An 8877-nucleotide genomic window follows, 5' to 3' on the forward strand; every position below is an offset into this window, starting at 1 on the left:
CTTACCACCAAGACTTTGAGTCCTTGTAGGACCAAAAAGATCAATATGTAACATTTCCAAAGTTTTTTTGGTTGAGATGTCATCCTTGGGTTTAAAAATTTTTTTTTTGTTTATTTACCCAATTGACAAGCATAACAAATGATGTTATTGTCAAATTTTATTTTTAGGAAGATATCTAACCAAATTCTTTTTCACAAGCTTAGAAACTAGAAACATGCTTATATGTTCTATTTTCTTATGCCATAACTATTTCTCTGATTCTATGGAAATAAAACAAGCTATATTTTGTTCTTTTAGTTCTTCTCAAGTTAGTCCATACACATTATCGCATCTTATAACTTCAAACAAAATTTCACAAGATTTTTCACACATAACCAAGCATTTCAATTTCTTGAAAATAGCCAAACAGCATAAATCACACAATTGGCTAATACCTAGAAGATTGTATTTCAACCCATCAACTCAAATTACAACATCAATGAAAGTTGAGAAATTCTTACCAATCTTACCTATGGCCACAATTTTTTATTTACCATTATCACCGAAAGTCACAAAGCTTCCATTGAATTTATCAAGCTTGATGAAGAAAGTGGACTTTTCGGTTATGTGCCTAGAGCATCCCCTATTCAAGTATCACAAGTCTTTCTTCTTCTTGGATGCTAAGCAAAACTGCACAAATCTTTTAGGTATCCAAACTAATTTGGATCCTTTGAAGTTAGTCCTTATTGGTTTCCCAAGTGCATCACAAACAACCTTGTATGTTTTGTTTCCTACTCTTCTTTTATCAATAAAGCGTTAAGAAGAAGAATGACCAAAATTGTTGTAATTAAAATAGAGATTTGTGTGAGCATGTTGCTGAAAACACTTTAAGATATGATGCTGATGGTGATCAAAAGATTTGAATTTTCTGGTATTTGAAAGGGTGCATTTCTTTTGAAAGATCCATCTCTAACATTAATACCTCCTTTTGCCAAAAACCTTAAACCAAGAATTCTTGACACAGATGGGTATCTAGAACGTGGGGCTCTTTTGTGAAAGAGAAATTTTCTAAAAATATCCCCATTGTTAGAGATGTAACCTAGACCATAGTTTATTTGAAGCAGGTTCATGTTTTGAATAAGATGCATTTTTATAAAAAATATGACTTTTTAAAATCAGCATCAATTTTAGATGAATATTCAAGATTAGATTTATCAAAAGATGATTTTATTTTTGAAGATGATGCTGTGAATTTGCAAGAGATTTTTTTAAAATGCATCATTTTTTATTACATACTCTAAACTTGATTTTTCAAACAAAATTTTTTTATTAGCACGTAATTTGTCTAAGTTGCTTGAGTTATGTGCAAACTTTGCTAAATCATGATTCAAACTTTTGATCATTTAATCTTTTATTTTCAGCAACAGGTTTTTGAGAGAGATCATCAAAAGTCACATGCAAATCATCAAGAGATAAGTCATAGAAATTTATCTCTTCTTGTTGATCTTCATTAGTCATGAAACAGATTTGTGCTCTATCTTCGGAGTCTTCTTCCTTATCTGAGTCAATCTTGAGATCCTCCCAAGGAGGCATAAGTCCTTTTCTTTTTTGGTTCCTTTGAGTTGCCACCTCTGCTTCTTCCTTTGAGTTTCATCATCCTTCTAAGTTTTCTAGCAAAATATGCAAACCCGTAATCTTATAAACAGTTATTGGATTCATCATCTAATAATTCAGTGCAAGATTTAAGAGCCACTCTCCCCTCTTTTTTTTTATCATTTTTTTTCATATGCTAGTAACTTTTCTCTCAACTCATTACAGGTTATTTCACTTTCCACTCTCTTGTCAAGCTTCTCAAGATTTTTCTCACTAGCATCTGTTCAGAATGAGCAATCCCATAGCTTCCAAGCTATTACTGATGATAAAGAATGTCATCAATTGATTCTCCTTTTTTCATAGAAAACATCTCATACTCTTTACTCAACATGTCAATGTTGGTTTCTTTTACTTGTGTGGTGTCCTCATTTGTGACGTGATACTTTATCCCAGATTTTCTTTGTTGTTTTGCATCTTGAATCCTTCCGGTATTCTTTGAAGCTGATTACACAGTTCAGCATTTCTTTTGTCATCTTCATACCATTTTGCTTCCATTTGGGGAGAGACAATATCACCAGCGCCATCTTTCATATGGATTTGAGGACCATTTATGATTATCTTCCACATGTTGTAATCCACTGACTGGGAAAAGATCTTTAGTGTTTCTTTTCAATGGTTGAAGTTTTTTTTTGAAGAATGGAGATCTGTTGTTGGACTGTCCTTCTATCAAAATATAAGCCACTGAATTTGAACTCATGTAGTTCGCCATCAGGATCTTTTCCTCCAAGCTGTGAAGCTTGATTTCTTTGAGACCAAGCTCTGATACCAATTGATGGTTATCAGTGGCTAAGAGAAGAGGGGGTTGAATCTTAACCATCTTTTTCTGAATGTTACTTTCTGCTTTTAGAATTGCTCCAGGAGATATTTCTGCTTTTTGTCTCATAATTGGTTAAGAGACATTTTCATTTTGTCTCGTAATCGGTTAGGAGATATTTTTCAATTTTGTCTCCCACGAACAGAAACAGTAAAGGAGTAGAAGAGAAAGAGAGAATCACACCCAGAAGTATCATGGTTCAGCTGCTCAGTGCAATGCAGGCTACATCCAGTCTCCATCTCAACTGTGACAGAATTTCACTATAATTAAACTGATTACAGACACCAATTCTTCCCTAGGAACTCCTATCCAGGACAAGTCCAGAATCTATTCCTAAAACTGAACTTGACTTGGTCACCTACCAAGCTTTCAACTGCTAAGTGCTAACCCAACTTGCAAAGGGATCCCCTCAGGATCATGATAATAAAATAGAAATACATACAAAAAATTTCTGAGATAATAATGGCTTTTTCTTTAACTCTCTGCCTTTTTTCTCTCATTGGTTTTTTTCTTACAAAATCTCACATTTTGTCTTTTACTAATGAAAGACAGACAGACTCACTGAGAAAAAGAAATATTCAATGGAAGCCATGAAAGAGAAGAATAAACAGCTCCAAGAGCTATGGGAATCCAAACGTGTGCTCTCACTCCTTGTCTCAAGCCTTGGCCGTTCACCCTTATTATAGATGGGGAAGCTTCCAAGGTTGAAACGGTTGAACCGAGCCAATCTTTTTCTTCATCAAACTAAAACCGGTTCAGCCAGAGAGAGAAGAGAGGAAATTGAATGCTATAACCAACATGCAATTACCTCTGTGTCATCCCTTCTCACCAAGCTTCATCAATTCGAGCCTTACATCTTGACTTGCTTCCCAAGAAGGATTCATGGCCCTTGATGAGTGCTTGATGCTTGACAGCTCCTCCTGCTCTTATCTTCTGCCTCTTCCTCCACGTAGCTACAGTAGCTACCTCCTATGGTGGTTGATCAAAAGTAGAGACAAGCCATGCTTCCAAAAGATTTTCTTCCTCTAACCGAAGTGATCTCTTCTATTTTTGGGTATGGAGAGCTTGAGACTTCCTCACCACTTCTTACCATAAGTGGCAAAGATCTCAGCCACACCATACTTCAGATTTTCTTTTTCTTGATGCCATCATCACAATGACTTCTTGCTTGCTTGTTGCTTCACTGCTACAGTGCCTTATCTCTGATAGCTTGTTTGTTCTTCTTCTCTGTGACATGACCGAAACTGATTAGGGAAGAGAGAGAATGCTTTCAAAAAAATAAAGAAGGAAATTAAAACAATTACACTCAATTAAAACCCACTTCGCTCTTTCATGCTTTGTAACGTGTGGAAACTTTAGTTGCCATCAAATCAATTACAATTTCTCTCTCCTGCTACCAATGCATTCATTAAATCCATTTAATCAAAATTTGAATTCCACCCAAGTGAATAGGTAACCGAACCATGTTTCATCCAAAATGAACCCCTTTGTTTTGTGATCAACGTATGGCTTCCTTGGATTCCTTTTTTCATCATTTATTTTATCAACGTGGACTTGAGGTTTGGGCTTTTCTTTATTTCAAGATTCAGCCACTTTGTGTTTGAATTAATTTGCTAAAATAATATTTTAACTAAAGTGGGCTGCTCTACTATTTTTGGCCTAATCAACATAATAATAATTCAGCCATAATGATTAAAATATTTTTGTACCAAAGGCTGAATATTTTTTCAACTTATTGGGTTTATTTCAATCTCAAAATTCAGCCACTTGATCTATTTAATTTGCACAAGGCTAAATTAATTCATTAATCAAAGTGGACTTGATTAGCTTTTTGGCCCAAATAAAATAATTCAGCCACAATGTCTTAGAACATTTCTGAATTTCTTCAACATATTAGGCTTGTTGAATTTTTAGCCCAAACACAAAATCTGCATAACAAAATTATTAATCAACAAATGTGAATTAAGATTTAATTTAATAATTTTGTAATTTATTACTTTTAATAATGTTTGTTCATCGTCAACATAATTTTAGAGTTTTCCAAACTCATCACTTGCCATTGTAAAATACTTCTCTTCAACAGCTTGAATCTCACTCATATATATATAGAATTTTTCTCTTCATAAACTGTGGCAAGTAACAAAGGTTTTTTGCATTTACATATCTCTTCATAAACCGTGGGAAGTAACAAGGTTTTACGATCAAAGTTCTCTCTTCATAAATTGTGCTTAGTTACCACGGTTTATACTCATCTTGGTCAATTCATAAACCGTGCTTACCTACTACGGTTTATGTGCAAAAAGTAAAACGTGGTAACTTACCACGGTTTACATAATAATGAATTAAGACACGTAAATAAAGGAATTTTAATTGTTGTATTTGAGTAAAGATTTTTTCCAACCATTTTATTTAGATAAATTGCCCTAATAATAAATTTAATTTTGATGTACTGATAGTGTAAAGTAGTTTTAGACGCACGTGCATCTAGTTATGTAATATCACATCAATAAAAATAACTACCTTTCATATTAACCACATGAATAATCATCCAAAAAAACGAATGTGATTGTATGACTGCATAAAATATTTTATATTATCAGTGTATCGAAATTAAAATATATACCAATATGCCTAAGTTTTACTAAACTGATTATCTGAAATTTGAATTTTCTATCTCAACTTCTTAAAGTATCTCCAATAGAGTATTTTTAAAGTATTTTTATTTTTGATATTTTTAAAAAATGAATTGATTTAAAATTAAAATTTATATTAGAGTTAATTGATAAAATAAAATTGATATTATTTTAGATACAATATTACTTTAATAAAAAAACTAATAAAATTTTACAATTTATAAAATTTTGTTAATAAAATAATTAAAAATAATATAAAATTTTAATTAAACTAAGATTAAGCATCAAACAGACAACTTTTATTTTTAATTTTAAATTACTATCTATAATAATTTATAGTTTTATAAATATTTATATATAATTTTATAGAACTTAAAATAAAATTAAAATTAGATCTAATATTGGATATGCTCTTGGTATTTAATTTATTGAATACCCTAATACTTGGTCGATAGCTATTTTATATGCAGGTTAAATAGTATTATTCTTTATTAATGAAAGCTTGTTTCCATGAGTAGTACCCATCTATACCTTATCTTATTTTAGGCTCCCAGATACGTTGCTGAAGGACATTCATAGTATCTTGACTCAATTTTGGTGGGAACAGCATGGAGAGGAAAGACGCATGGTCTGGATTAGCTGGGATAAGATGACAAGGCCGAAGAGCGAGGGAGGTTTGGGAGTGAAAGACCTGCGAGCACATAATCTAGCTTTGCTAGGCAAGCAATGTTGGAGACTCATAACCCATCCTAACTCTCTCCTAGCCAGAATTTTAAAGGGCAGGTATTACAGGTATGGGGATTTACTAAGTGCAGATAGATGAGTATTACCTTCCTGGGGATGGCAGAGTCTTCTCCACGGACGGAGTGTGGCAGAAAAAGGCACAATCTGAAAAGTGGGGGACGGCGAGTCCATTCGGATCTTTAGAGACCCCTGGCTTCCTTCAACCTTCCCATATAGAGTTTCATGCGACATCAATTCCAGCCAAACATCAAATCAAATGACACTAGTCAAGGACCTTTTCTCTGAAAATAAAGAATGGAACCAAAGGCTTGTCTCCGAGGTCTTTCCCACTGAGGTAGCACAACAAATTCTAACAATATTCCCAGGAGAAGGACCAGACAAAGTTCAGTGGCTATTCAATAACTCCAAATGCTACGACGTTGCATCCGGATACCGAATTTCTTACCTGTTCTTTCATGAACCAATTGATCTATGCCCAGCTTATATGCAACAAAGAGGTATTTGGGCCCAGCTATGGAACCTGCTCACACCCCAGAAGATTACAATTTTTCTTTGGAAATGTCTTCACGGAAGAATTCCAGTCATGCAACTGACCCATCAGAGATTCTCCAATACACCTGCAACATGTCCACTGTGTCAAGAAGAGAGCGAAACAATAACTCACTGCCTATTTCTATGTCAAAATGCAAAATTAACATGGAGGAAGATAGAAATGGAAGCATGTGTACCTTTCTCTAACTCAACCACCTTCTTCGATTGGTGGAGTTCAACAACAAGCCTTCTGGATAAGTAACCAAATGGGAGTAGCAAGGTTCTCCTTGTAGCAATTTTATTGTGGCATATATGGAAAGACCGGAACCGAAGAGTGTTTGAGCAAGGTGCTGGTGCTACCCCTCCGAAAGAGATTGCCACTAGCGTTATTAGAGATCACCAAGAAATTCTTGTCTGCCCCCTGCGCCCCTCAAGAATAGATTAGTTTTTCTCTTCCCCTTTTCCATTTAGTGGCTTACTGTTCGTTTACTTACCTGCGCGTGAAGTGAAACTTTTGGGAGAACCCCTTTCTTATGTTTTTACGGTTATGTCCTTCAATTGGGACAATACCTTTCTTTTTTTTATTGGTGAATAAAAGTAAATGACTGTCTTTGAAAAAAAAAAAAAAAGAAAGCTTGTTTCCATGACCAGACAAGAAAAGGAAATGTTTCCCACGTGCACCACGTGCAAATTAATTATTTAGAAGTTAAAACTTATTATAATTCTCTAAGGATAATAACGTGCGTATAGGAAAATTTATCCTAAAAAAAGGTGCATAGGAAAAAATAAATGAGAATCTCTAACTTGCTTCTTTTAGCGGTAGTTCATTTGCATCATTCACCTTTTCTTTAGTTCTACTATCCATTTAATGCGTATTAGAGAAAGTGATCAATTAAATATTCAAGCCATGGCCCCACTAATCCTCACCTTTTGTTATAATTATTGATAAGGCAAGCATAATCAAGTGCTAAACTTTTATTCAAAGATAGCGAAATTAGGATGGTCTAAAAGTTAGTTTATTAATCTGATTAAACAAGTATGGAAAGTTTGAATTCTATTTTATATATGCATATAGTAATTTATTGATTAATAAAAAATTCTTAAACAAAATTTAGTATTACAACATATTAATCATTAATATATCGAATTGAAAGATAGTGTCAAACAAAAATAACTTTTATTCAAAGATAAAGCCAAGGATCCCAAGAGATTTTGTTTAACATATGCTTGAATTTCTTTTTTTTTATTATCTATTCTTTGCTTTTCATTTCTTAAAAGAAAAATAAAGGTTAACACAGTAGGTTGTGCACTTGTGCCTAAGTGCATCCTAGCTAATTGATATAAGAGAAAAATTTTAAACAGATTTTTGATAATTATTTTAAAAGATAACGAGATATTTAAAAATTTTTTTTAGTTTTTTATCTTTATTTTTGTAAGATTGAGTAATTTTTTTATTAATATTTTTTTGTATTAATAAAATAAATCTACATAACATATTAAACTGTTGATTTATTCGTTAAGAACCAATTAAAATTGACAAATTTATTTTTATTATGGCGAATCTTATTATTTTTTAAGGATAATTGTTAGACTCATTTAGTTTTTTTATTATTTTTTTAAATATATTAGTTAAATTTATTGTGTAAAACTAAAAAATATTAATAATTTTTAAATTATTTTTTTATAAAAATTAAATAAAAAATATATTAGTGATTAATCTATTATATAAATATATTTTAAAGAGATTATTAATAGAGAAATTAATTCTAGTTTCATAAAATTAAATATTAAAAATAAAAAAATATTTTTTTATTAAAAATCTTGTGATGCTTAAAAAAAATTATGAGAAACCAAGATGAGTATTCCTCTTAATATAATGATTAGTTTAAAGACATTAATCCATTTTAATGCTTTGTTGGGTAGAAAAAGGAAATACAAATGCCCAAACTCTGACCCACGCATGAATATTCTAGTTAAATTAAAGGAAACGTATAAAACCAAAACAAAACAAAACCGAGAGAAAACTTAGGCACTACTATATATAAAACTTCCTATAAAAAATGTGCATTCTATTTTGTAATATATGTCACCAATAGATCTAAGGGAGAGAAAATAAGGCAAATTTTATGAAAAAGAGTTTTTTTTTTTAAGAGAATGAATAAAAATAAAATAATAATTTTTTTATATAAATTTAATTATTTATAAAAAAATGTATTCTTTTTATTATTTTTTTTCTCTATCATAACATGTATCTATAATTATGGGTTGAGATTTTAGTATTTGCAAGTGATTTTCTGGTGTGATTATTGTTTACACTTGAATCGAATGGCCATCAAATGGATTTATCGATTTTTGGTCGAACACCAATTTGATATCGGTAATATTAAGGAAATAAAAAAACATAACTTAAATTTATTTTATTTAGTATTTATTAATTAATAAATATTAAATAAAATAAATTTTAACTATTTTTTATTAATTTTTTTAGTAATCAAATATTTTCAAATATTAAACATATATCAT

The 8877-nt window shown here is 31.5% G+C and overlaps 1 long non-coding RNA gene across 1 annotated transcript; it reads right to left on the reverse strand.

The window, feature by feature from the left end:
• Positions 1-5537: 5537 nt before the first annotated feature.
• Positions 5538-6766, reverse strand: LOC140174943 (uncharacterized). The gene is made up of 3 exons (XR_011865094.1): positions 6552-6766; positions 6269-6440; positions 5538-6172 (listed from the first exon to the last, which is right to left on the reverse strand). It is a non-coding gene; the product is annotated as an uncharacterized lncRNA (long non-coding RNA).
• Positions 6767-8877: the final 2111 nt, after the last annotated feature.

This window comes from Arachis hypogaea, chromosome 9, assembly GCF_003086295.3.
Source record: "Arachis hypogaea cultivar Tifrunner chromosome 9, arahy.Tifrunner.gnm2.J5K5, whole genome shotgun sequence".
Classification (NCBI taxonomy): Eukaryota; Viridiplantae; Streptophyta; class Magnoliopsida; order Fabales; family Fabaceae; genus Arachis; species Arachis hypogaea.